The sequence below is a fragment of the Puma concolor genome, chromosome E3 (assembly GCF_028749965.1).
Source record: "Puma concolor isolate L17-30 chromosome E3, mPumCon1.1.hap2, whole genome shotgun sequence".
Classification (NCBI taxonomy): Eukaryota; Metazoa; Chordata; class Mammalia; order Carnivora; family Felidae; genus Puma; species Puma concolor.
The window spans coordinates 15,340,063-15,367,666 of NC_141682.1; the positions used below are offsets into that span (position 1 = coordinate 15,340,063).

The following is a 27,604-nucleotide window of genomic DNA, read 5'->3' on the forward strand; positions in this document are numbered from 1 at the left end:
CTCTGTCTCTCTCTGTCCCAAAAATAAATAAACGTTGAAAAAAAAAATTTAAAAAAAAAAAAAAAACGTGGAACGTTTTAAGAGAAGGAGGGTGAACTGTAAAGGGCTGGCATGCCATAGCAAGGACCAGACTTTTTTTTTTTTTTAATTTTTTTTTTCAACGTTTATTTATTTTTGGGGGGACAGAGAGAGACAGAGCATGAACAGGGGAGGGGCAGAGAGAGAGGGAGACACAGAATCGGAAACAGGCTCCAGGCTCTGAGCCATCCGCCCAGAGCCCGACGCGGGGCTCGAACTCACGGACCGCGAGATCGTGACCTGGCTGAAGTCGGACACTTAACCGACTGCGCCACCCAGGCGCCCCAACAAGGACCAGACTTTAAAGAAAAACAGGGATGATCCAAGGAAACAGGAAAGATCCACAAGACGTGCCTAGGAATGGAGTGAGAAAACAGGGAAGAAGCAAACCAAAGATGAGGAAGCAGCCTCAAGGCAGCCGTACCAGTCACACGCAAGGACGACTCGGGTCCCAGTGAGTCCCTCCCCTACACTCTTTTGTTTTTTGCTTTTTGACCTGGGTTGGGCCCACAAACTAGGTTCCCCATAACACACGGCACCATGCCACTTTGAAGGTGAGGGGGCAGAAAATTGTAACAGGTGAGCCAATATAACCTTGGCAACATAACCTTCCTGAAACATGATTTTGGAAAAGATGCCTCCCGTTTAGAAAATTCTAGAAGGACAAGGAAGTAGAAGAAAAAACAATGTTTTTTTTGGGGGGGGAGGGTGCCTGCATGGCTCAATTAAATGTCCAGCTCTTAATTTCCGCTCAGGTCATGACCTCATGGTTGTGAGATAGAGCCCCGCATGGGGCTCTACGCTGAGCGCGGAGCCTGCTTAGGATTCTCTCTCTCCCTCTTCCTCTGTCCCCTGCTCACACACGCTCTCTCTCTCTCTCTCAAATAAATAAATCAACTTTAAATAAAAAAGTGGTTTTGACTAGTTGAAAGCTCTGTGACACCTGGATAAGCAGTGACCGTAAAGATCAGAATTCTCTTCCCATTAAAAAAAAAAAAAAATGGTAATTTAAAAATATAAGAAAAGAATAAGGGAAAATTTACCCTTTGGTAGATTTTTTAAGTTATTAATAATTAAACCAGGGTAGCACTGGAAAAAGAATAAAAGCGGTAGTGGGTTCGAACTCACAGATGAGAAGTTCAGTCCAAATGAGTGTGGTAATTCGGCACATAACAAAACCGGATGGAGGGGCGCCTGGGTGGCTCAGGCGGTTGGGCGACCCAACTTGGGCTCAGGTCGTGATCTTGCGGTTTGTGGGTTCGAGCCCCATGTCGGGCTGTGCGCTGACAGCTCGGAGCCTGGAGCCCATTTCAGATTCTGCGCCTCCCTCTCTCTCTGTGCCCCTCCCCTGCTCACGTTCTGTGTCTCTTTCCTTCAAAAATAAATAAACATTAAAAAAAATAATAATTTAAATCGGTGGATGGATGTATTCCATAAGTAGTATTGGAAAAAACTGAAAATCGTTTGAAAACGAAATAATGATGAAGTTAGATCCCTGTATCACATCATAGCCCAAGTAGCTGGTGGATTTAAAAATGTAACGATAAAAATATATATTAGACTTCCGGTAAAAACTGGCAAATCAACCTCACCTCATTTCTCGTCTCTCCTTTCCAAAACATGGCTTAAGTAAGAAGGAAGGATAGCAGGCAGGGAAACATTCCTCTGAAAGCCACAAGGACAAAGAGGAGGGAGGGGGGGCTTCAGAGATGTAGAAGTCACAAAGCAGAGGGGGTGGTGTTGAATAGTATTCAACTGTTGAAGTTGTGTGCATTCCGCTACATTAATAAAAAGTGGGTTTTTTTTTAATTTACAAGACAAATTTGATATTTAGAAGTAAATATGTTCGTAATCTTGAGGGTGAGGAGGAGTTTTCTAAGCACGACCCCAAACTTAAATATTTAAAAGGGAAGGATACATTTGATTAGATATTGTTTTAAAAACAAGAAGTTAGGGGCACCTGGGTGGCCCAGTCAGTTGAGCATCTGACTTCGGCTCGGGTCACGATCTCGCGGTCTGTGAGTTAGAGCCCCGCGTCGGGCTCTGTGCTGACAGCTCAGAGCCTGGAGCCTGCTTCGGATTCTGTGTCTCCCACTCTCTCTGCCCCTGCCCCGCTCACACTCTGTCTGTCTCTCTCTCCAAAATAAATAAACATTTAAAAATATGTTTAAAAATACAAAAATAAAAGCAAGAAGTTAAAAAATAATACAAAAGAAATGAAGAGGTGCACCCAGGAGGATCTGTCACTTAATCGTCTGACTCTTGACTTCAGCTGAGGTCATGATCTCACGGTTTGTGAGTCTGAGCCCATGTCAGACTCTGTGCTGACAGCGTGGAGCCTGCTTGGGATTCTCTGTCTCCCTCTCTGCTCTTGCCCCACTCATGCACACACACTCTCACTCTCAAAAATAAACATCAAAAAAAAAAAAAAAAGAGAGAGAGAGAAAGAAATGAAGAAATAAACAGCAAACTTGGAAAATTTTGCAACCTATAATAAATAAACAGTACTATTCTCTCTATTGAATTCATACAAGTCATTTTTTAAAACAGAACACCTCAGTAGAAAAAGAGACATAAAACATCGATACGCAATTCACAAAAGAACAAAATCAAATGGCTAAGAAGTATATGAAAAAGAGAAATGTGCCTGCTTGCTTATGATCCCAGAAATCCAGGATAAAACAACAATGTGAAACTATTTTGGCTGTCAAATTTCAAGAAGCAATCAATGCCAATAGCAAATGTTGGTGACAATGCGTAAAAATGAGCCCTTTCATACGTCCTGGCTGGAAAGAGAATGGAAACAACCTTGAGGAAAGGTCAAGTCCTTGACCTGGTCGTTCCGCTTCCAAGAATTTAATCCTTAGAAAACTACTTTCAAATGTGCAATATTTTTCAACGTTTATTTATTTTTGGGACAGAGAGAGGCAGAGCATGAACAGGGGAGGGGCAGAGAGAGAGGGAGACACAGAATCGGAAACAGGCTCCAGGCTCCGAGCCATCAGCCCAGAGCCTGACGCGGGGCTCGAACTCACGGACCGCGAGATCGTGACCTGGCTGAAGTCGGACGCTTAACCGACTGCGCCACCCAGGCGCCCCAATATTTTTCGATAATAAAGACAAAGTCAAAAATACACACGTCCACTTGCGGACTAGCATACATTCGTTAAAAATGGTGAGGAAGGGGCAGCTGTAGCAATCCGGAGAGACATCCACAATTTATTAAGTTAAAAAACAGCCAATACAAGGGCATCCTGGGTGGCTCGGTCGGTTGAGCGTCCAACTCTTGGTGTCGGCTCAGGTCGTGATCTCCCAGTTCGTGGGTTCGAGCCCTGCGTTGGGCCATATGCTGCCAGCGCAGAGCCTGCTTGGGATTCTCTCTCTCTCCCTTTCTCCCTGCCCCTCCCTCACTTGTGCTTTCTCTCTCAAAATAAATAAATAAACTTTAAAAAACAGCTGATACAAGAGTACTGACTCACCAACCCCTTCTAATAAATAGAGGAATACTTTGTAACGACATGCAACACCCACACCCGCGCTCAGAACAAACTCCAGGGGACTTTAGCCCCAAACTGGGATCTGTGCTTATCTCTGGCTTCTTGGGACAAAGGGTAAATTTTACTTTCTTCCATTTGCTTCCTTTCTAATGTTTGGCCACAAATCTTGCTTTTGTGCTTAACATTTACATATGAGAAAGCAGTGACCAGATGGCAGAGGTTTCCTGCCCTGCGGGGTTGGTGAATTTTCGTTTCCATCATCCCAAGGGGGAATATATTCCCGAACATTTCTAAGTGAAAGTTGAACAGATCTAAACTGGGCAACTTGAGGCTACAACTATTTCCGCCACTCTGTTTGCTCTGCCTGGCCGGCTCTGCCTGGGTGACTGATGACAGCCAGCATCTGGCAGGATGGGATGGCCAGGCGGCAAATGGCAGGGACAGAGCCGTGGCCGCAAGGCGGGCCCTCGCGGCACCCAGACAGGCCGGATCTAGGGAACCCCCACCCACAAGACCCAGCAAGAAGCTCTGAACGGAGGAAAGGAAGGGATCAGGGGTGTGTGGGAGGCATCCCATCCAGCCCCTCCAGGATGAAGGGCTTAATGCACCCGCCCTCCAAGAGGCGCCTGCTGTTTACCAAACCTGATAGACACAGGAACCCAAAGGGCGTCCTTGAGAAGAGTGAAATGTGACAATTTGTGCCAGCGTGGGGAAGGCAGAAAACAGAACGGTGACCCACCACACCCTTGCAGAGAATCGCTCTACCCTGTGCACCAGCTCAAACTCTATTTCCCAGGGATCTGCAAGATAGAACCTGACCTCCCTGCTGTTACTTCCAAGGAGCTTCTGTTGCTGCTGGCCCAGAAGATCCTCTCGGCCCTCCCCTCCCTCTGCCAATTACCTAATGAGCTGGAAACTTCGCTCAAATTCATGAGGGGAGTTCCTACCGGAGAGGACCTTACAGTGAATGTTTTAACATTAAGGCAAATAATTACTCCCTTATTCGTCGGGTCCAATGTATTTAAACGGTCCCTTTATAACACACCTTCATTTTACGCGTTGTTTCCTCTCCTGCTTCTCCAAAGAATTTGAGGTATTGAAAGGTGTAGTTCATTGAAGACCTTCTCCTCCCCTACCGGCCACTTCCTCAGGGACAATTGTCTGTGCCATCATCCCCATTTGACACTAGAGCAAACGATCACACAGCAAGTGATGGAGAAGATTACTTGCAGTGAGAACCACCTTGCAAAGCAGTCAGGGCCCATTCTTACTCCACTGACATCCGAGTCTTAAGATCAAAGAGGCCCAAAGGCACAGCTAGCCCCCCCCCCCCAAGTACTGTGCTCCATTAAACTTAAGAAGCATCTCCAGGGGCGCCTGGGTGGCTCAGTCGCTTGAGCGACTGACTCTCGGTTTCGGCTGGGGTTATGATCTCGCGGTTCGTGAGTTCGAGCCCGCATTGGGCTCTGAGCCGACTGTGGGTGGATCCTGTCTGGGATTCTGTCTCTCCCTCTCTCTCTCTCTCTGCCCCTCCCTCGCTCTCTCTCTCTCAAAATAAATAAATAAACTTAAAAAAAAAAAAAAGGCAACATCTCTAAACTTGTCTTCCAGGCAAAACACGGTGCCAGGCGCCATGGAAAAACCAAACGCACACCCGCACACGAGCAAGCACGCACACATGCACCCCGCCAAGCCCCTTAAAAGCCCTTACGACATAGAAGAGGGAGAGGTAACTGTAAGTTAGTTCCTGGAGGGTCTATTGCCTCACCGGAAGGTGCCCCCCTTTCATGTCACCTTCCCAGGACTCGGCAGCTCTAAACGTGCGACGGAGCACAAGCCAATAAGCGTAAGAGTAAATGTGCAGGTAAGTGTGGCACACACACCAAGGAAGGGGAAAGTAAATTCAACTGCGGGAACCACGAGCACTTCACTAGGAAGGTCAGGTTTAACGCGGCCTGTGAGCTGCCGACACAGCACGGGCAAAGACACAGAGGTCTGTCGTCTGCTGGAACTTGACCAACGGGTCAATGCCCAAGGAGGTCAGATGAAAGTCACGGAGGAGCCAAAGTCTTCATCTCGAAAGATGCAGCTGGACCAGAGTGGCACGGCTGTCCTCGTGTTTCCAGGGGATGATGGGTCTGTAGGAGCTGGCTCCAGTCCAGGTCAGAGCAATGGCAATGGCGTCAGAATGTCGGGCACACACATAGAGAAATCACGCGTGGGTGGGGAGAAGGGGGCCAGAGGTGACAAGAGGCTTCTTATTCTGAGTGTCTGTCGGGAGCCTTTCCCTCCCGACCCTCAGAAGGAACCATCCTCCTGACAGCTGACTCTTGGACTTACAGCCACCCCAACTGTGAGAAAATACATTTCTCTGGTTTAATCCACCAGAAGCCCAGCAAACACATACAGAAAGGTAAGAGACGAGAAGTCCAGTCAGGAGAGTTCGTTCAGGAGGAAGTTACATGAGGAAAGGGGAGGTCAAGGGTGTCAAATGTTTCCCAGTGGGAGAAATGAAGTCCACATGGTTAGATTTTAAAATGAGGTGAGAATGTCAGTGACCTTGTAAAAAGCCAGTTCACAATATATTAAGTATGTAAGACTTAAAAAGCAGGGGGCCAGGGAAACTTGCGTGGCTCAGCCAATCGAGTGTCTGACTTCGGCTCAGGTCATGATCTCCCGGTTTTTGAGTTCGAGCCCCGCGTCAGGCTCTGTGCTGACAGCTTGGAGCCTGGAGACTGCTTCGGATTCTGTGTCTCCCTCTCTCTCTGCCCCTCCCCTGTTCACATTCCATCTCTCTCTCTCTCAAAAATAAACACTAAAATTAAAAAAAAAAAAAAAGCAGGGAACCAACAAGTAGGTGTAACAGAACGAAAGTGGGCTCGGCTCGTGGGGAGTCAGAAACTGCACCGTCACACAAAGAAAACTTTTATTTGCAACAACTAAGGAGATCACTCATGGGGAATGGTTTCCAAAGCCATGACTCTCCAAGAGAGGGTGAATGGGTTCCTCCTGTTTGGGGTTAGGATGACTATTTAGATGGGGAAGCCTTGTCATCCTGTGTAGAGGCAGGCATAAGATGTCACATGAGCCTTAAGGAAACGTGCCTGTATACTGTAATTGTATGTTATGTAAATGAGGCTGAGGCTCCTCCCTGGGCCGAGACTTTAGCGTTTTGATGATGCAAAGGCGACTCTAGGTCATTCCAGAGGTCAGCTCATGGTCCACCTGCGTGGGTGGGAGTCATGTTCAGCTCAAAGGATCTGGGTGGTCTGGGCCTGCCAGAGATTTTATCAGGACAGTCACCATCACCAGGGGGATGGTGGCAGGTTTCCTTGATCTGAGTGAAGCGGAAAGCTGGAGAAACGTTAAGACAAAGGTCAGTGAGCATAAGGCTGGGTCTTGGGATCTACACAGGGTTGGCCAACAGCAAAGGGTGAATGGGGCTGACAAGAATAAGGTGGAAAAGCGAGAGCAGCAAGGGGGGACTCTCCTTCTGGAAGCTTTGCATTCCAGAGAGGGAAATGGGGAGGCAGTGAGGTCAAGCAAAGTCTTGCGTTGACTTATGTTTATGAGCTTAAGGAAGGAAAATCTGAGATTTGAGTTGAGAAATGGAAGCCCATTAGATTAACGGCAAAGCCAAGTTTTCCTTGTAAAGGAGTTAAGGACGTCTGTTCCTCTGAAACAGGAAGACAGGTGAGTATCTGAAGTAGAGATGGAGAATGTTGACGTCGAGGGTTACAGGAGATGCAGTTCGTGCCCTTGATCCCCCCAAATAGGAGGCAAGGTCATCCCCTGAGAAGGCATATGGGTGAGAAGAGCGGGGTAACTAGGAAGCACAGAAGTATAGACATAGCAGATAGGACAAGAAATCAGCCTGGAGCTCAGGAGAAGGATTAGTAAAAAGAATCGGGGCCCCAGCTGTTGTTGAACAACATAAATTTTTACTGAAATCAACTGAGCTGGCTGAGAACTTGAAAAAGTAAATGCTTGACTTTATTCAAGGTTGAGGGTTGCACAGTGAAGACAGTAATAGGTCAGGAAGGTCAACGAGTACAGGGTCCTTGGGAGTTCAGAGTAGAGGTAGTGGCCCAGGGTTCTACGCGAGGCTTGCTAATGACCTCTAAAGAGACAGAGTCATTACAGGTTACACGTCAGAAGGAGGCAGCTGCACAGTTATCCTAAAGAAGGAGTCCGCCAACCATGGGCCATGGGCCAAAATCTGGGCCACCCTTTGTTTTTGGAAGTAAAGTTTCGTTCCAACACAGCCACACTCATTCGTTTACATCCTGTCAATGGTGGCCTTCCTGCTACAACAGCAGGGGTGAGAAATTGCAGCAGGGACCACAAGACCTGCAAAGCCTAAAATATTCACTATCTGCCCCTTTCCAGAAAAAGTTTGCCAATCCCTAAAGGACCGGAACTGTAGTGTGAAAAAGCAAGTGGCAACACCAAGCAAGCAGGAAGGGAGGGAGAGCCAAGACTAGGCCAAGCTGATGACCGAGGCAGCGGGCACGGGATTGGGTAAAGGGCACCATCAGGTGGCCCCAGCCTACGACCAAGGGCAGAGCAACCAGGGCAACCCTGAAAACCCAATGCAGAGAGCAAGCCTGAAGTGAGGGAGACTGCAGGGGTTTCCATTTGTCCCCTAGAACCCCCACAAGAGGCTCATATTGGGGGAATGAGCTAAATCAATATGAACAATCCAGCAAGAATGAGGCAAAGACCTCACCATGAGTTCAGTGGGTGGCCACCAGAGAAGGATAGGGGCCAACACAGAGTCCAGTGGGTGGCCAACATGGGACGGTGGTAGAGTCTGTAAGTCAGAGCAATACAGGTTATCTTTGACCTACCATACTCACAGGTGCCCCAACTGACATTCCAACCCTACCAACTGGCCGTGGATTCTCTTCTTTGTTTATGAACTAGGGTTTGCCCACATGTGGGTCCATCAAAGGACACATCTCCCGAGAGCCGGATGGGGAAAACAGGACAGGCCATCTGCCTCAGGACCAACTCCAATGGTGTGAGGGAGAGGGCACCCATGTGAAGGCAAAAGTGTGTCCCAAGAGGCGAATGTCACAGTCAGAGTATGTATGACAACGTTCTAATGGAAGTTTCCTGGACAATCGTAATTACAAAGGCAGGATAGCCTGGCAGCTTAAGGGCTCGGCTTCCAGTCGTGAGTCCAGCTTCCCTATTCATTAGCTGAGGGACTTTCAGCAAGGTGCTTAACTTCTCGGTGGTTTGGTCTCCTCATCCATACAAACAGAAACAATAATGGGTATCTACCTCACCAGGTTGTTGAAAGGATTAAAGGAGTTAACATATGTGAAGAACTCAGAAGGGAGTACTTACATAACCATTAGCTATAATTATACTGCTTCAATCTTTATGCTAATTTTCATGTGCCCCTCAGTCTTCTACTCTATATAAAGGTTTGATCTTCTAGGGCAGAATACACACAACCCAGAGAAAGCAATGTCCTGTCCATTTCAGTCACAGAGTTTCACATCCACTGTCTTCGCCTCATGTCAGTTACAAAGCATAAAGCAATGGGCAAGAAACCGTCCCCATCAACACTGACGTGCTGAAACAGGTGCCTGGAGTTGAAAAAGCAGCAAAAAAGGATCCAACAAAATATAATTTATTAGTCATCTGAACACGTCATGGCTGGGTGATAAATGCCAAGCACATCAATTATGAACTATTCTTACAACAGGTTTAACATCAGGGAACGCGACATCAGGGAACCTGTATGTCGCGAACGTTCCTTATTTGTTTCAACGACAGGAGAAAAACATTTGGGGTAAAAACGGTAAATGTAATTATTTTGCATGAAGCAGGGCAGCCTGCATCGGGGTCCCGCCTGGGAGCGGGCTGCTGAACATCTGTCAAAGTGTCAACTCAAACCACAGACGTGAAGAACTTCGTCAAGCTTCCGCGTAGCTAACTGAAGTTGGCGGGGTGGCGGAGGGAGAGGATGGAAAATCACAGGTAGAATACATCTCTCAGTTCTCAGGTGCCTTTAATGTGACTATATCTGCAGTCTTTTCTGGATGTCTCTGTCCTCTGATTCCCCTGCACCGGGAGCGGTGCTGGGGGGAGGGGAGGGACGTTCTCCTCAGCCTCGCTTTCCTCCTCTTTGTCTCATGTCCACAGCAGCCCTGACCAGATGATGTGGCTCAGGGCAAATCACTCTGGGTCTCAGTGTCCTCCCCTCCAAAACCCAAGTGGTTCAGACTGGATAATTCCTAAGGTCCCTTCCAGCTCTCCGAGCTTCTGATCCCAACTGTATAAATGCTGGCCAGAGACAGAACACGCTGGATCCTGAAGGACAAGTAAATGCAAGTCACTGTACCCATGATACCAACTTTTGGTCTCCAATACCGGAGCGATGATGTTTAAGTGTCCAGAGAACTTTAATGAATATTTAATTGCTCTATTCTTTATAAGAATATATAAAGATGGGAGGCAGGCTCCGGGCCTCCTGTTCTCCAACCCTACCCTGAGGGAACCAAAGATGCTATAATATCATGGAAAAGCAATGGTTCCAGAAGCCCTCCATGTGAAGCTAAGGAAGGAAGGAAGACAATTCTTCTAACTAGGTCTTGCTCACCCAGGGGGTCCCAGAAGCAGTAGGGCCACTGGGGAAGAGGGGATGGGCGAAATAGGGGAAGGGGATCAAGGGGTCCAAACTTCCAGTTATAAAGTAAATCGCAGGGATATAACGTAATATAACATAGGGACTACGGTAATAATGTTGTAATAACTTTGTACGGTAACACGATAACTAGACCTAGTGAGGTCATCATTTGATGATGTATACAAATATTGAATGACCATGTTGTACACTTGAAACTAATCTAATACCGTATGTCAGTTATAAATCAAGAAAAAGGAAAGAAGAATAAAGGCAGGCAGGCAGGCAGGAAGGCAGGAAGGAAGGTAGGCAGGCTCTAAGCCTCCTGCACACCCAGGCATCAGGATTCACATTTGACCAAGATCCCCAGGTAATACGCAGGCACCTGTTTGAGAAAAGCTGTTCTCGACCCCAGTTCTCAACGGTGACTATACAGTGGAATCATCTGGGGTCTGGGTCCTACCCCAAGATTCTGACATCACCAGTCTGGGATGTGACGACGGGGCATTAAGATTTTTTTAAGGCTCCCCAGGGGATTCGAATGTGCAGACAACTGAGAAACACTGAACTAAATCTTCCACTTCAGGTTCTAAAACTCAAATCCAGGGGTGCCTGAGTGGCTCAGTCGGTTGAGCGTCCGACTTCGGCTCAGGTCATGGTCTCGCCGTTTGTGAGTTCGAGCCCCGCGTCCGGCTCTGTGCCGACAGCTCAGAACCTGGAGCCTGCTTTGGATCCTGTGTCTTCCTCTCTCTCCGTCCCTCCCCTGCTCAAGCTCTGTCTCTCTCTGTCTCAAAAATGAATAAAAAACATTAAAAAAAATTGTTTTTAACTCAAATCCAGGGCCAGCCAACCTCCCTCTGGAAAGGTCTGTATCACCTTTCCCAAGACCACAGGAGGTCACCCACTCCCAGGAATTCCAAATCGGTACCTGCCTCTTGCATTTACCATCCCCCCCAGCGACTAGGCTCCTCTAGGGCGCAGCCACTTCCAGAGAGTGCTGCCTATCAGCACTGGCTCGTTCGCTCTCTCTGTCTCTCTTGTGCCCACGGCAGTGCTCCAAATCAGAGGACAGAACTTTCTTCTTCAGCAACACCTTTCATCCAGGGATCTCCAAGCACACGACTCCCCAGGGCCCATCGCTTTAGTCCCTTCTGCTATGCAAGATTCTGAGTCAGCCTGCAGCACGGATAATAATTGAAGGCTGACAACAATCTCTGAGTGTGAGTCCACTGAGTATCTATCAGCATTTATTTTTCCTTCATTTTTAAAAATTCTTCTTAAAGTTTATTTATTTTGAGAGAGAGAGAGAGAGAGACAGAGGGAGAGAGCAGGGGAGGGGCAGGGAGAGAGGGGGAGAGAGAGAATCCCAAGCAGGCTCCACAACGTCAGCTCAGAGCTCAGTGCGGGGCTTGAACTCATGCACCGTGAGATCACGAACTGAGCCGAAAGCAAGAGTGGGTCGCTTGACCGACTGAGCCACCCAGGCGCCCCTCCCTCATTTTCAAACCCGTGGTTCCTCCTGTTGCCCACTGCCCTTTGAGGGCTCCATGGATCCCGTGCGTCTGGGTTTCTGAAAGCGGCGTGTATCTCTGGGTGTAAGAAGTACAGAACTTTGGTATTCGTTGGGATCACACAAGGCAGAAGCCAGCAGCACTTAAATCTAGCAGAGCAAGACGTGGGTTAGCGTCCATGCGACTAACTTGAGGGCTGGGTCGGAGAACCACCGGCCTCAGCTGAAGGCAGACAGTCTGTCCTCTACCGGCTACCACTTCATGCCTCACGAAGCGGAGGGACTGGGGCCACCCAGGAAACAGACCTGAAAGCCACACACCCCGCAGACCCCTCTTTACGGCTCCACATCCATGAGTTCGCCCAAAAAAGTCATTTTTTAAGTGTTTATTTTTGAGAGAGAGAGAGAGAGAGAGAGAGCACGTGCACACACGCAAGAAGGGGAAGGGCAGAGAGAGAGGGGGACAACACAGAGCCCGATGCAGGACTTGAACTCACAAACTGCGAGATCATGACCTGAGCCAAAGTCGGATGCTTAACCCGCTGAGCCACCCAGGCGCCCCCCCCCAAAAAACTGATTGAACCACAGTGATTTCACAAAGTCAGATGCTGATCTTTCTTGCAGGGAGTCTGTCTGTGACAGCCAGAGGAAGGTGGGGACTTCAGCTGGTGAGTCACAAGCCTCCGGGGCCCCGCCTGCAGTGGTGCTGATTCCCTTCCACCACATTCTGACCCTGGGCACGTGACCGAACCTCGCTGCATCTCCGCATCTCCATCTGTAAAATGGGGGAAGCACTAATCCTCAGGGAGCTGACTGCACATAGGAAGCACTCGGCAGGTTCGCTATTAGCCCTGTCACTTCCTGTTGGAGGGGGAATGTGTGTTTATGTGTCTGTGCATGAAATGAATCATCAACCATCGACCAGATTAAATAACAAAGCAACTGGTTTTAAGAACACGCAGCAGGAATGCTGGAGGCTGAAATGCTACATCGACGTGCCGTACAGATGTTTGAAGTTTTCTTACCAGACTATAAAAATGTTTACACAGTAATTAGGCCTGTTATCAGTACGCAAACAGATTACACTCTACAGAACGAATGAACAGCTCAGAAACCCATTTTTCATCAGGTTCAGAGCGCCTTCCTAATTCTTGGGTTTACCAAAATAAATTCACTTCCTGACAACACGGAGCCACTGCTGAGTGCCGGAGAGTGGCGCCCGGGTGGGGGAATCGGCGGAGGGCGCACACACACACACACACACGCACACACGCACGCACCCCACTTACTCTCTCCAGTCTTCAATTTCCCCCCTGTAAAATGAGACAACCCGAGGCCCCCTCTCCATGGCTCTATTCCATTACCATCATTCTCTTCGGAGCACATACTTGCTCTCCTTTTCATCAAGAAAGGACGTGTTTAATTATGGTAATGATGGGGAAGGTGGTAATTCTGCTGAATCACATAATGAGACTCCAATCCCACTCTCATTCGGTTACATTAACATGGACTTTGGGCCATTCCTGGCTCGTGAGCCCCCAGATCCAGTCTGCGCGACGAGGCCACGCAGACGGAGGGCTCTTCCCAAACGCATCGGCAGTGGCTTAAGTAACACTTCACTGAGTGTTATTCTTTTCCCGTTTTCAAGGGACGGAAGAGTATTCTGTGGTAATAAGTCTGTCACCAAAATAATTGGCTCAGCTCCCTGGTTGGCTCCTCTTAAGTTTCCGTATCGGCTAACTTTTGTTAATGAAAACAATGCAATCCTGGTACCACCTTTTGGGCTCCAGTCCTAGAACAATAACGTTTCAAGGCTCGGAGATGAACTTTTAACGAGTATTTAATTGCTCGATTCTTTATAAGTATAAAGCGTGCTCTCAGTGAACACTCTGAATACCAAAAGGGCAAGATTCAGTTTCTCTTAGCTGAGTTATGTGTTCAAGTTTTCCCAATGGTTTTGTCGCAAGGGGGGAAAGTTCATCTGGGTAAGAGCTCGAGAGGAAGGAATTTTGCAGAGTAATTTGGATAGGGTGATTTGTTTTAGCAATGTTCCAAAATCCTTCAACAAAGTATGGATGCAGGGATCTGAAACACACACGGAAAAAAAAAAAAATCGAACAATATATGACCAGAAATGTTAACGGTCTGGGAACGACAGGGCAGAAAGGTACTTTTATTTTTTTTATGTAACATCTCTGTGTTGCTTTAATTTCTTATAAAAGAAAGAGAATGTTTGCTCTCCGCACTAAAAATATTTTTTAAGCATAAAACAAAGCGCCACCGATTGGACAGCTGGTGTCGAATATAAACATCCTCTTGTCTGGCCCAACCAGGACCGTGGGTTTTGACATCAACCTTTCCAGAAATGAAACGGGAGGGGGGAAGTGTGTAGCAGATAAAATCATTTTTTCCTGGGGCGCCTGGGTGGCGCAGTCGGTTAAGCGTCCGACTTCAGCCAGGTCACGATCTCGCGGTCCGTGAGTTCGAGCCCCGCGTCAGGCTCTGGGCTGATGGCTCGGAGCCTGGAGCCTGTTTCCGATTCTGTGTCTCCCTCTCTCTCTGCCCCTCCGCCGTTCATGCTCTGTCTCTCTCTGTCCCAAAAATAAATAAACGTTGAAAAAAAAATCATTTTTTCCTGATTATAAAAGAAACGTGTGCTCATCTTCAGGAACGTAAAAATCATCTGCAATGCCAACACCTTTGGACAGCAGCGTTAATATATTTAGTCCACTCCTTTCCATTATTCTATACCATGTTTTTAAACAAAACTGAAATCATACTAGAAATGTGGTTTCAATTAACTGGTACAGTAGAAACCACTAAATTAAGGTCACCAATGCATTCTCTCTCCATCTGTTACTCTTAAACTCTACATTTTAACTCTGATGGATAAAAACCCACTTTATTGTACCAAGATGGTGCATACAGAATGCACAGCTGCCAGGGTGCTCTTTTGAAAACATAAATTATGTCACTCCCCCGTTTGAAACTGTCCGGCAGCCCCCATCAAACTCAGTGTCAAACCCAAACTCTACAAGGTGACTTCCCAGGCACCCCATAAATGAGCCCCTGATTCTTTGAACTCGTCTTCTACCACATTAGCCTCCTTCCTGTTCTTCTAATGCACCCGTTTTGTTCCTACCTCAGGGCCTTTGCACTGGCTGTTGCCACCACCCAGAAGTTCTTCTCCAGATCTTTCCCAACTTACTCCGCTTAAATATGGCTCCTCAGTGAGAACTTTCTTGACCGCCCAATCTGAAGTGGCACCTCCAACTGTCTCAGTTAGATCATCAAATCTCATTGCCGATTTTTGTTCTTCTTACTGTAAGTTACACCACAAGAATATGAAAGCACCACCTCTAATTCCCCATCTTCCCCAGACCTGAACCAGATATGCTCAATAAGTATCAGTTAAATGAATGAAAATGTTTTCAGAGTATCCAGATTTGTGGGGCAGGAGATAAAGCAACCTACTTAAACAGGCCTTATTCACAGCAGCAGGGCCCCTTAATGAGACTCAAAAATAGGTCGTCACCTTCTCCTGCAGCCTGGTCATGGACAGCGGCCCACAGCACCGCCTGTGGGAAAACAAGTGAGTTATTCAGTCTTGGCCAGACCTTTGTTTTGCTTATCCAGACCATTACCTAAACCGGAAAGCCAGTGGCCACACTAGACCCTTCCCTTTCTCCTACCCCTACATCAGTTACTTAGTAAGTCCTCTCTCCTGTGAAGGAGATACCTAACATCTATGCCACCATCTTCTAGCAGGATCATTCCAGAAAACTGCTCTCCCCACCCCCAATGCCCTACGCAAAGCTCTGCTAATTGGACACTTCCTCTGAGCGCTTGGAATGTAGCAGAATAATGGAATGAGGAAGAGGAGGAGGAGGAAGAGGAAGGTGATGGAAAAGTTGACAGATTATTGGTGCTTCCATAATACCCACTGGTGTGGAACCGGAAAGCAAGTCTGCCTCGAAGATCCCCACCACCACCTAACTCTCCCCCGCTCCGTGTCTGGTTCTTCAGCCCTGTGACTTCCCATCACTACTGCCACTGCGGTCTCTTTGGTTGCCTCAGGTTTCAGCCAGAGTTGCTGTCGGTTACCCACAACCTCGCTGGTATCCACGCCCCTGGTCTCCTGCCCGGCAAATCCATTCTCCTCCGGGTCCCCAACCAGACTTCCCTAAAACTCGAATCTGACCACACTGCCCACCCCCATCAGAGAAAGGCTGAGCCCCGAGTCCTGACCAAAGGTCTCCATCCTATCATTCCGGCCTCTTCTCTTGTTGCTCCCTCCCTCCACCTTCAAGCTCCAGGAACTGCGAACCCCAGGCTGCTTCCTCCTATTCTCCGTGCATTTTCCTGCCCCTCTCACCCCTGGCCGCCCTATTTCCTCTGCATTGGAATACCCATTCAAGGCCGACCGCTTCGCAATCATCTTTTAAGCTCAGCTCAGACATCACTGCCACGCTAGGCTGGATGCCTTCCGTCTCTGCTCACAAATGTGTAGCCCTAACACATGGTCTGCCTTCCCCACTAAACTGTGAATGTTTTGATGACAGGCGCTGTGTCATATTCATCTCTGTATCTGTAACCACATAATAGGCACGGAAGGCATTTTGGTTAGATGTTAAGTGATTAAAAACATAATTCACTTTGAAAACCCCAGGTCGGATGCAACAATGTGTTTTCGTTTTCCTCCTTTCTGACCGTATTCAGAACTACCCTCAAACTGAGCGACCGAGGGATCAGCCAGGGCTCTGCCCATCACGAAGGATGATCGCTTGAGAGTCACGACGCAGACTGTTTTCAAAAGCATCAGAGGCTGTCTCTGGTGGTGCTACCTGATGGTTCCCCATCACAAGAGGACCTTTCAGACACTCTGACGACATCAGTTTAAGCCTCCAGTGAAGGGCAAAGATGCCCCCTACCCCATACCAACATGGGCACAGACAGAGAACGTGCGAAGAAAGCATCAGCAGCCTACAATCGAAGCAACCTGGTCTGGAACTTGACACGGCTCCGGTGTGGGCGCACCTGGAGGGCAGGGCACCTGCCTCCAGAGCTCCTCCGGTGCCCGGGCTTCCTCATCGGGAACGACGAGCAAACATAGGGTGCCCACTAAGGGGCTGGCGCTAAAGAAGGCATGGAAGGTCAGAGGCTACTCAAACATTCTTCAGCTCATAAGCAGCATTGTGGGCTTCGACTCAGGAATCCCAGCCTCTTAGAATCAAACCCTAAACCCTGCCTCTCACCCACAAGCTGCAACAGCCTCAGGAAAGGTATTTCGCCTCCCTGGGCATCAATTTCCAAATATGAAAAACAAGGATAACGTGAACTCAGATGTGGAAGAGTGTCCCGGTACCAAGTAGGGTCTCAGAGACAAGGTCTCCAAAGACCTTAAACCTCCCGAGTCCCACCAGAACCTGGGAGTTCATCTCACTGTAACAACTAGCGCCCCCTTCTGCCACCCAATGAGCACTGCATGGGCTGCCCGTACTGGTCAGGACTGGCAAAGCTGGGGCCAGCTAGGACCAGGCTCAAGGACCAGCTCACAGAGACCTCTCCCCAGCTGTTGACCCAGGAGCACACTGTCCCTCCCAACGCCACTTGCTATGGAAAAGAAATTTCTAGACTGGAGCCCAACCCTGCCCAATATTCAAGCCCTGATCAGAGGCCTCCCGCCGTGGAGACAATTGTTCAACTCACCTAAGCAGCTGTCCCACGCGCACCCTCACCCCCCACCCCATCCCCGCCGCCCCTTAGCGAGGAAGGCGGGTCGTCTTCTCCACGGAACCAGCTGGATTAAACTATTTTCTTTCTAAAGAGCCCCCTCTCCTGCACCCGCACCGAAGGCCTGATTACTGGCGAGCAGCACTCAGAGTTCAGAGAAAGGTGATCTTGATGAACAATTCTAAGAAGATTTAGCGCTCCTCCAATCAAATACGCTAGGGATTGTGTTACCGGACTGTATTGCTTTCATTACTCCGCGTGGATACATCCAGTAACCAACTTGGGTGTTGTGGACCAGCTTCTCGGTAAACAGAGCCTGTCTTCAGACAGCTAGTCTGAGGTGTCTGCAGTGAGCTCAGAAAGGGGGGCCACGCGGCTGGGCTTCCGCCCGCGCAGGCCGCTGGGGAACGCAGAGCCGGGCATCCACGGGGCATCCGTGGGGGCCGCCACCGCCCGCCCAAGAGACTGGCAAAGTTCCGCAGCTCCGGGAATGCATCCTAAACCGGGTGTCACCGCAGAGCCCAGGAGAGGTCGGAGTGGCCCCCTCAGACTCCAGCCAAAGCCTCAGATAAACAAGCAGCGAATACAATCCGGACTCCACCAACACTTCCTTCTTCGTCCCCCCCAAAACTCCCTTCCACCCCACAAAGAGGAAATACAAACCACCAACAAGCCAAGGAGGAGAGCTGGAGTCCAGCTACGATTAAAAAAAAAAAAAAAAAAAAAAAAGCCCTGCTCTAGCCTCAAGACAATTTCACACCAAGTGGCTTTAAAACCCTTCCCAAAGCTCTGATGCCTGGATTGAAAAAGAGTTTATCTCTTTGACTGAAAGCCAGCGGTGAAAGCAGCAGAACGGGGCAATCTTAGGAGTTAGTTTTCCCATTTGCACAAATGCGGGGTGTCTGGACATCCCGAGGGCAGAAACCTACCCATTCTTCCTAGAGAAGGTCACCTAGCTCTAACGCGGAGGAGGATCTTATTCGCGTGAGACTGTCGTTATTAATTAGCACGCCTCGGGCTCCGGTGGCCACGACCCAGCACGGCCACACGCGGCACCGGCTGCTGATCTCCGAGCCCCCGGCAAAGTCTCCTTTTCTGCGGAAAAACAGGCTCGGGGCCTGGGGATGGCGCCCCGGTCTTGGCACCCGGGGAACTGCAGGCACACTTCCACCTGGGCTCAGGGCTTCAAACCAACTGCAGGGAAAGGCGCCTTGTTCACGCACGCCTCCTCAGAGCGAAAAAGAGCAGTGGGAAACGCTGCTGCGGGTGGGGGCAGAGGGCGCACGTGGCGGGCGCCTCGGAGGCGAAACGCGGCCCTGGGTCCCCGCTCGGCAGCACCGTCCGGTCGGCGTGGGGCGTCCTCCGCTCGCCCTGGCCCCGGGGCCCGCCCCAGAACTACCTGCTGCTGCCTAGGCGCCCTCAGGCCAAGTCTGAGGAAGTTCACTCCCCGCCGCGCCAGTCCGGGGAGGCTGGGGCGCCGCGTAAACCCGGACTGCCCGGGACAACCGGAGCCCGCCCCTGCCCGGGCGCCCGACCCCGGGAACTGCCGGGGACCCGGGGCCGGCCGAGCAGCGGCCAGGTCCCAGCCTGCACTCCCGAGGCCTCCCGGGTTATCCCGCGCTCCCCGGGGCCCGCGGACCCCGGGCGGGTGGCGGCGAGAAGCGTGCGCCCCGGAGGGCTGGCAACCCGCGCCGGGGGCGGGGGGTGCCGGAGGTGGAGGGAACCCTGCGTCCAGCCTCTCCCGATCGCCATGACCCCGGCTTCCCGGAGACCTGGAAGCCGCGCTGCTCTCCCACCTGGGCTGCGGTGCGGCTCCCTCTCCTCCCCTTCCTTCCCGCCGCCCGGGCGCCCGCGGCCGGGGGCGCGCAGCCCAGCGGCCCCCCGGCGCCGCGGACTCCGCGAGCGGCGCGCAGCCTGCAGCCCGCGCGGTCCGGGACGCCCGAGCGGGACGTCCGCGGCCCTTCCCAGCCCCACGCCCCCGGGCGGGCGGCCAGCAGCCACCCCCAGGGGAGGGCCAGGTGGCTCGGGCGGCCCCCAGCCCGCGCGGCGCCCTCCGCCGGAGCCAACAGGTACGGGAGGCGTTGTCCGCGGCCGGCCGGCCGCCCGCTCCGGGGCAGGGGCTCCGGCGCCGCGGAGAGGGGCGAGGACGGAGGGGAGAGGCGGGGGCGGAAGGCGCGGGAGGGCGCGAGCGGGCGGCGGCACTCACCTCTGGCTGGGCCGGGGCCGGCCGCGCGGCCCGCTGCCCCGAAGCCCGGGTTCCGAGGCGCCTCCGCGCGGCGCGGGGGGCTTCCTCCGAGGCCCGCAGGGAGGGGGCGGCGCGGCCGCAGGCGCCGGCGGGCAGCGCTCAGCCTGGCGCTCACACCCCCAGCCGGCAGCCGCGTCCCCGCGCCGGCATCCTCGCTGCCGCCGGCTCCCACGGCGCCCCGGGCCGCTCCCCAAGCGCGCGCCGGGCCGGCGCGAGCCCCTCGTCGGCTCGGAGCGCGATCCGGGCACGCTCCTCCCTGTCCTTGTCCTCTGCTCCCGTCTGGGGACGCGTGCCCCGCACCCCGGCACGGCGCGCTCCTCTACCCCTCCCGCTCCCGCTGGCCGTGCAGAGCCCCGGCGCGCGGGCTCAGCCCATGTGCGCGGCTGTCTCGCTGCGCCCCGGAGCCCAGTGGCCGAGGCCCCGCCGGAGTTGCGCGCCCTAGAAACTCCATGCAGCTCCGGCCTCCTCCCCGGCTCCTCCCCGGCGGGCCCCCCGGGGCCTGGAGGCCGCCCGCAGCGCCGTCCCCGCTCTGCCTCCGGCCGCGACAGGAGCCGCGGTCCAGGGCTCGCGTCGGCCACCCGCGCCCCGGCTGCTCCGAGGGACGGGGAGCCCCCACCCCCACCCCTTCGCCTCTCCAATGGCTCCCTCGGTTTCCAGGCAGCGCAACCTGAGGAACGCCTCGGCGCGCGCGCACTCACACTCGCGCACACACACACACACACACACACACGCACTGCACACACAGGCACACACGCGGGGGGCGAGCTGGAGCTTGGCAGACGGTCCTCCTTCTTTTCCTCCCCAAAGAAGCTGCCCACGTTAACTCCGGCAAACTGCTGTTTCTCCGTATTGGACAACTCGCCCGAGCGCCCCCCACCTTAACTGCTTCATCCCCGGTGCCCACACCCTTGGGCCACAGTCCACACCTGCATCCCCGCCCGGGGGAAGGATGGGAGGCCGAGTCCAGGGGCGGGAGGGGGATTGAGCGTGCCCACCCCTGCCACCATCCAGGGAGGCCCGACTGCGGCCATCGCTCCCCTGGGACCCGGGAACACTTGGTTTGGCCCCCATTTCCCTTTCCAAGGTCACACACAGAATGGACCCGATGAGGGGGAAAGGGCGTTTGGACACAGGTGTGAGTTAGAACTCTCAGAGACTCTGTGTAACCGCCCGGTGCTGACCTCCGCCAAGTCCATCCTCAGACCCTTTTTCTGTCTGCCCCGTGCCTCGAGGACAACATTATAGCTCAGTCCCCAGTCAACTTTCCAGTCTCCACCAGTCTACCTCTCCTGTGCCCGGAAGCTGACAGAACACGCGTTGCCACGAAGGTCTGTGTCGGCAGGTAAAAGAAAGAATCAAAACACCGACAGGGGTCTCAGACTGTCCAGTAGACAGAGTCAGGCGCCTGCCAGTCCCTTTCTGCTCCTCCCAGGAGTGTGCCAAAGGGGTAAGGAGCAACCCACCTGGCTGGAGCAAGCTAGTCTTTCCTTACTGCACCCTCCTTTCCACCGTCCCAAGTTTCTTGCCCCCCTCTAGGTGGCAGAAAGACCGCTCACCAGCTCAGATGCCTCCGATTCCCAGGACCAAAGAAAAGGTGTATCTGAAAATTCTCACACCAATCAGCAACCGAGCAGGCGACACTGCCATAAAGCCTCTGGTCCAAACAGCTCAGCAATCACCTCTCTGCTGGCTGGGGCAGCTGCCAAGGGAATGTGGGAAATGGCCCTGCCAGCCAGACACGCAAGTTAATCAGGGTCCCCTCCTCGCCAGGCCTGCAGCCTGGGTATGGTTCCCCTGAGCCTTCATAATATTCATTGCGGGCACCAGTCCTCTGGCATTTAGCATTTGCTAGCCTGCGTTATTACTGTCTTTTCTTGAGCCAGTCTTGCTTCCCAAATTATGTTCTTGAGCCACTGGCTGCGTCCTTTGTCCTTAGTTCAGATGCGCGTAGAAGTCGTTTTCAGGGGTTTTCATGAAGAGCTGTTGGCAGATGAACCAACAGAGTCGGTGATGTTTTCCTGTGATCCCTTCGTTTGGATGAAAACTGCATCATTTTCTAACAATCTGTTGCTTTCTGTAAGCGATTGTTGTGTCCCTTTCTGCATGGCAACCGGGTCACCAAAGCCCCTTGGCAAGACTATATACTGTTGAAGGAGAAGGAGAAGGAGAAGGAGGAGGTGGAGGGGGGATGGGGGGGGAGGGGGAAAAGTTAGGAAACTGCAGGCCCAAAATGGTGTCACTGAGACCGAGTTGCCAAATCCCCAATGTAAGTGCAGTTTTAACCTCCCCCGGAAATGTAATCTTAACAGGTTGGCCAGGAATTTGTCAATCCACACCAATGACTCCAGCCCCCAAAGGAAGATGAGGTCATCTGCATGATAAGACCCCAGGTTTTCCCCCTAGAAAGCAGGTCTGACCTGGAATAATCCTTTCCTTTTGCTAATAACTCTCTTGCCCCTACCTCCCATCTAGAAGACCCTTCCATTTTGTGCAACCCCTCAGAATGCCTCTCTGCTTGCTGGATGGGACGCTGCCCGATTCACGAATCATTCAACGAAGCAAATTAGAGCTTCGAACTTACTTGATTGAATTTTAACAACACACACATGACGGAGTTCCTGGTAGAATGCAGGGGCCACCATTTAACCAGAATAGGATACATCGGCAGAAGTTCTCTGCCCTTGCTTCCTACCTGTGGGGATTTGGGCCAGCTTGTTCTCTCAAAAGCTCGCTGCCCTCGTCTGTAAAATGGGAATGATTACAGCGTCTACTCTATGAGGCTGTTGTAAAGGTTAAATGTGATCGTGTGAAATAGTTCCCGTCTAGAGGAGCTACACAAATCAATTCTAGGCAGAAAGTAAGCTTTCAACAAACGCTGGCTGTTGTCATGATTAGTGAGTAGTTAATACATACCAAAGACATTACCTTGGGTTTCGTCCCCAGATACTAATCTCTGCAGACCTCAAAAACTAGAGAAGCCAGGTGGCAGACTTCGGCAAGCATGCCAAAGGCAGTTTCCTGGTTCTTACCGACAATGACTATTTTGAGATTTCCAGGGTGAGTGTGTAGGTTCAACAGGCCCTGATACACTTGCCCCAACTGTCATTCGATATGTATCTATTAAGGGTCAAGCATGTGTCTTTTCCTTCCTATTAAAATGCCAAAGAAACTCTTGTGCTGATTAGCAGAATGGAAGCTAAAAGCAACCTAGAAAAAAAGTGGGTGGGAAGAAGGACTGCCCTTTATCTTGCATTTGTAGCTGGATTTACATAAGTATTCTCTCCAACCCAGAACAATACAGCCCTCCAGGCGAAAGCTAGGGATAGGCAATAACTTCATTCTACCACCCGGCTTTGGGACTCAGAGTTACAAACCGGGACACCTGGATAAATAGCAGCCTTGCCACATGGTCATCATTTTCTGACATGGCCAAAGTCATTCCTGCCTCTACCCATCCCTTCCCCTAGCTTTCCTTCTTTGCTTTTACTTTTTTTCAGATTTTTTTAATCTTTATTTATTTTTGAGAGAGACAGACAGAGCACGAGCACAGGAGGAACAGAGAGAGAAGGAGACACAGAATCCGAAGCAGGCTCCAGGCTCTGAGCTGTCGGCACAAGAGCCCAACGCGGGGCTCGAACTCACGAACCGTGAGATCATGACCTGAGCCGAAGTCAGCCGCTTAACCGACTGAGCCACCCAGGCACCCCTTTGCTGTAAATGAACACATTTACTTTCAGTGCCCAAGACACCCAAGGATAGAGGGTAAGGAAGGATCAGTGGAACAAACTTTGGTACCTGGAAGCCTACTACCGCTATAGCAAAAACTAGAAACACTGGCCTTGGGATTGAACCATAGGCAACAGCCGTGCCTTGAAAGACTGTTGTAAGTCAAAGCTGCCTCAGGATAATAATGTGACACATGGGAAGGTACCTAACGAACTCATGTATCTGACAAGGGAGGTTTCCAAGTAGAACACAGAAAGGGCCAAAAGAGTTTTTCTGGATGCCTATGATAAAAGACAAGCACAGATGCATTAAAGAAGACACTATTCTTTAGTAGAATTTAGAGGAAATGGAAAGAACCAGAACATGCTGGTTCCTTCTAGCATCTCCGAGCAACAGTTTACAAATCTCCGGATAAAGATTAAGTTAAGGGTGGGGCTATTAGATCCTTTAAGACCTCACGCATTTTTAAGGGCATTCGGGGAAGAGCTTCTAAGAATCTGAGCATGCGGGGAAGAGCTTCTAAGAATCTGAGAGACATGGCCCCTTAGCACCCTCACCAGGAGCTGAAGAGAGAGAAGGAGCTATTCTTAAAGAAATATGCAAGTCTGGCTTTTGTCTCCTGGATGAATTATAATTTGAAGCAAAGGAAGTCTTCAGTGGTGTGAAGAAAGTATACTAGCTTGGGACAAAAGGCGACAGAGACAGCACAAAAGGAAAGGAGACCATTGGATCCACGATCCTCTAAAGGCAGCAAACAGGCTGCAAGCATGTAAACAGGCTGCCGTTTCTTATGGAAGACAGATGATGACTCAAGAGTGGAACCGAGAGTCCAAAAGCCCGAAGTGTAAAGGCAAGAGTCAAGGATCACTCCCAAGGGGTAGGACCAGGCCCCAGTTAAGGAACTAATGACTTATTTCCAGCCGGATTTCCGTTCTGCTCTGGATCAGTGACTGCTACGGAAAATAGCTTCCACATCCTCCCTTAGTGAATGCGATGCCTGTTACAGTGTTTACACTTCTTTCTCACCTGTGTACGTTGAGCATTTAAGCAAGAGCAGGGAGGGGTTCACAGATCTGCAGATGGAGAAGAACTTCACCCACAGAGGCTCATCTACGCCTGAACCTGCTCTAGATGAACAGATCCAGGACCTCAAGCCTGAGCCTGAGCCTGAGGCCGGAGGAGATGAAACTTTTCGAAGCTTTTCGATGTTTCTGGGTGTTTTTCATGTAGGAAGAATGTAAATAAATTTTTAGTATGGTGGATTAAATATGGCCACAAACGCTTTGATATTCCTCTTTTCAAGAGCTGGGATCTACATCTCCCTACATCTCCCTTGAATCTGAACAGAATCTATTGCTTTTTAAATAGAATACGGAAGTTATTCTGTGCCCGTTTCCAGGCCTAGGACTAAAGACACTGCAAGCTTTCATTTCCTGGCCCTTGGAACACTCTCTTGGAGCCCAGAGTCACTCTGTAAGAAGTCCGGTTACATTTTGTGAGGCAGCCCGAGCTACCTGTGTAGAGAGGGTGTGTGAAGGGAGGGGGGAAGAAAAAAGAGAGAGAGGGGAAAGAAGGAATGAAGGAAGGGAGGGAGGGAGGGAGAAAGGAAGGAAGCAAAAGAAGGGAAGGAAGGAAAGGAAGGAGAAAGTGAAAGGAAAGAAAGAAAGTGAGAGGAAAGAAAGAAGAGAAGGAAGGAAGAAAGGGAGGAAGGCAGGAAAGAAGGAAGGAAGGAAGGAAGGAAGGAAGGAAGGAAGGAAGGAAGGAAGGAAGGAAGGAAGACCTGGACAGTCTCCAACTATTCTAGCCCCTGCTGCAAGAGTCCTCCTAGCTGAGGCCCAAGATACTGTAGGGCAGAGACAAGCCATCTTCACTGTTCCCTGTCTCAATTCCTGACCCACAGACTAGAAGAGGGAGTAATAAAATGGTGTTGTAAGCCACTTCATTTGGGGATGATTTGTTACATGGCAGCAGATAACCAGAATGATTTGCTACCTTGAAAAGAGTCCAGACTATGTTGTAAAGTGGGAAAAGCAAATTGTAAAATAACATACATGATACCATTTTTGAGAAAGAAAGCTTTGTATGTGGCATCCATATATACGCAATGTATCTGCACAGACTATGATTGTAATGCCATCTGTCACCTGACTAAAGAATCAATATTGGAGAGACTTCCACTTTTCAGATATGTATTATATACATGCTCTACAACAAATATTTTTAATATCGGCTGATTTTTTTAATGAGGAAAACATGTCCTGCATTTATTTTATTTCGAAGAGGTAAATATGTAGTATATACCTACAAAATGAATAACACACTCTACCCTTAAAAAAATAACCAAGGTTTACTCTATTACAGGCTTATTAATGGAAAGAGATTATATTGACGCATATGCTGATAGTTCTTTTATTTTTTTTTTTTTAAATTTTTTTTTTTTTTCAACGTTTATTTATTTTTGGGACAGAGAGAGACAGAGCATGAACGGGGGAGGGGTAGAGAGAGAGGGAGACACAGAATCGGAAACAGGCTCCAGGCTCTGAGCCATCAGCCCAGAGCCTGACGCGGGGCTCGAACTCACGGACCGCGAGATCGTGACCTGGCTGAAGTCGGACGCTTAACCGACTGCGCCACCCAGGCGCCCCTTGATAGTTCTTTTAATATCTAGGATAAAGACAAATTCAAATTATCAACAAAGAAAAAAGAAGCTATCAGCAAAGGGGGAAAAAAAATCAAGATTGGCTTCAGGAGTAACACTAGATCACAGAATAAAAATGAACCCACAAACTTAGAAGGTAAAATGTTATCACCCAGAGTTAATTCCTCCAGTGAGGTTGTTATCATGTATGAAAGTAAAAGAAAAATATTTTCCTAATGAAACAGGTGAGGGAAGAAATGGCTTTTTACTTTTTCTTTAAAAAAAATACTCAAAAACTTGTAAGGCTAAAAAGAAAGGAGCACCTCAAGGGATTTTGAGGTTTTGGGGCGTATCAGAGGCATAGAGAGAAAACGATCAGGTTTCAGCACTTCTGAGACAGCTAGGACAGGAGGGACAAAAATGCGTGGGAAAGAAACCCTCAGAAAAGTGAAAGCATCGGTCTGCTCTGCTTTCCCCCTAAAGAAAGGTGCCTCCTTTGAAGCTGTGTGGGGTGAGAGGTAAAGAAGAGAACCCCCAGTGACTAAGAGGGTACACCGTGAAGAAGACTATGCAGGAGTCTCAGGGGCCTGCAGAACAAAACTTGGAGGTCACAGCCTACCAAGGAGGAAGGGGACCGATGAGCCCCCAGCGTTTCAGGTGAAGCTCTTGAAAGACTATCCACAAAGACAAGGGGCAGAGCAAAAGCCTTTGGAGAGTCAAGTCCATCTTCAGACTATCTCCATTATTGGTCAGCAAAAGGTGATCTGCGTGTGTTCTGTCTGCCAGATGAGAATTTCAATCTCTCTGAGGGGACAGAACAACACATAGAGACGGTGTAATATATCATATATAATAGCTGGCATTTAATCCAAAATTGCCAAGCATAGCAGGTGACAGGCAAATTAAGGAAAACTGGTGAAAAAACAGACAAGAAAACCATGGGAGATCCAGATATTGGAGATGTAGAAATAATAAACAACCAAATTGGGATAAATTTTCAAGAAAATAAATGGTAAGACAAAGAATTCACCAGGGAAGAACTAGAATGTATTTTAAAAACAGAATTAAATAATAATAATAATAATCATCATTAAATAACAAATATAATAGCTCACTAGATGTGCTTAAAGCAGATTCAACAAAACGAAAGAGATTGCCGAACTGTTCATTAGTTTGGTGGAAAATATACTACCAAAGAGAAGAAAGAATCAAAAATAGAAAAAAGAGCTTAAGAGACACATAGAATATGGTGAATAGACAAACATATAATTGAGGTTTGGAGAGAAAGAATGGGGTAGATGCAGTATTGGCTGAGAATTTTGCAAAACTGAGAAAGATATTGAGCCACAGATCCAGGAAGTCTTCGAAACTCTAAGCAGGATATGTTCAAAGAAAGCCACACAGAGATAGTCATCATGAGACTTTCAAAAACCAAAGACAAAATATTAACAGAAGCCAGTCTCCCTCAGTCTGACTACTTCACTTAGCATAATACCCTTCAGGTCCATCCATGTTGTCACAAATGACAGAGCCTCAT

General features: G+C 49.9%; 1 protein-coding gene across 4 annotated transcripts in view; it reads right to left on the bottom strand.

Moving 5' to 3' along the window:
- Window positions 1-27,604, bottom strand: part of CALN1 (calneuron 1) — a 536,504-nt gene that overhangs the window by 416,531 nt on the left and 92,369 nt on the right. Inside the window, exon 1 of one of the 4 annotated variants that reach the window (XM_086692030.1) lies at window positions 19,665-19,845. The exons of the other annotated variants lie outside the window; for them this stretch is intronic. The gene's annotated coding sequence lies outside the window, so the exon portion shown is untranslated. Of the gene's footprint in view, window positions 1-19,664; window positions 19,846-27,604 lie in introns of those variants that run through there. 4 annotated transcript variants of the gene reach the window in all.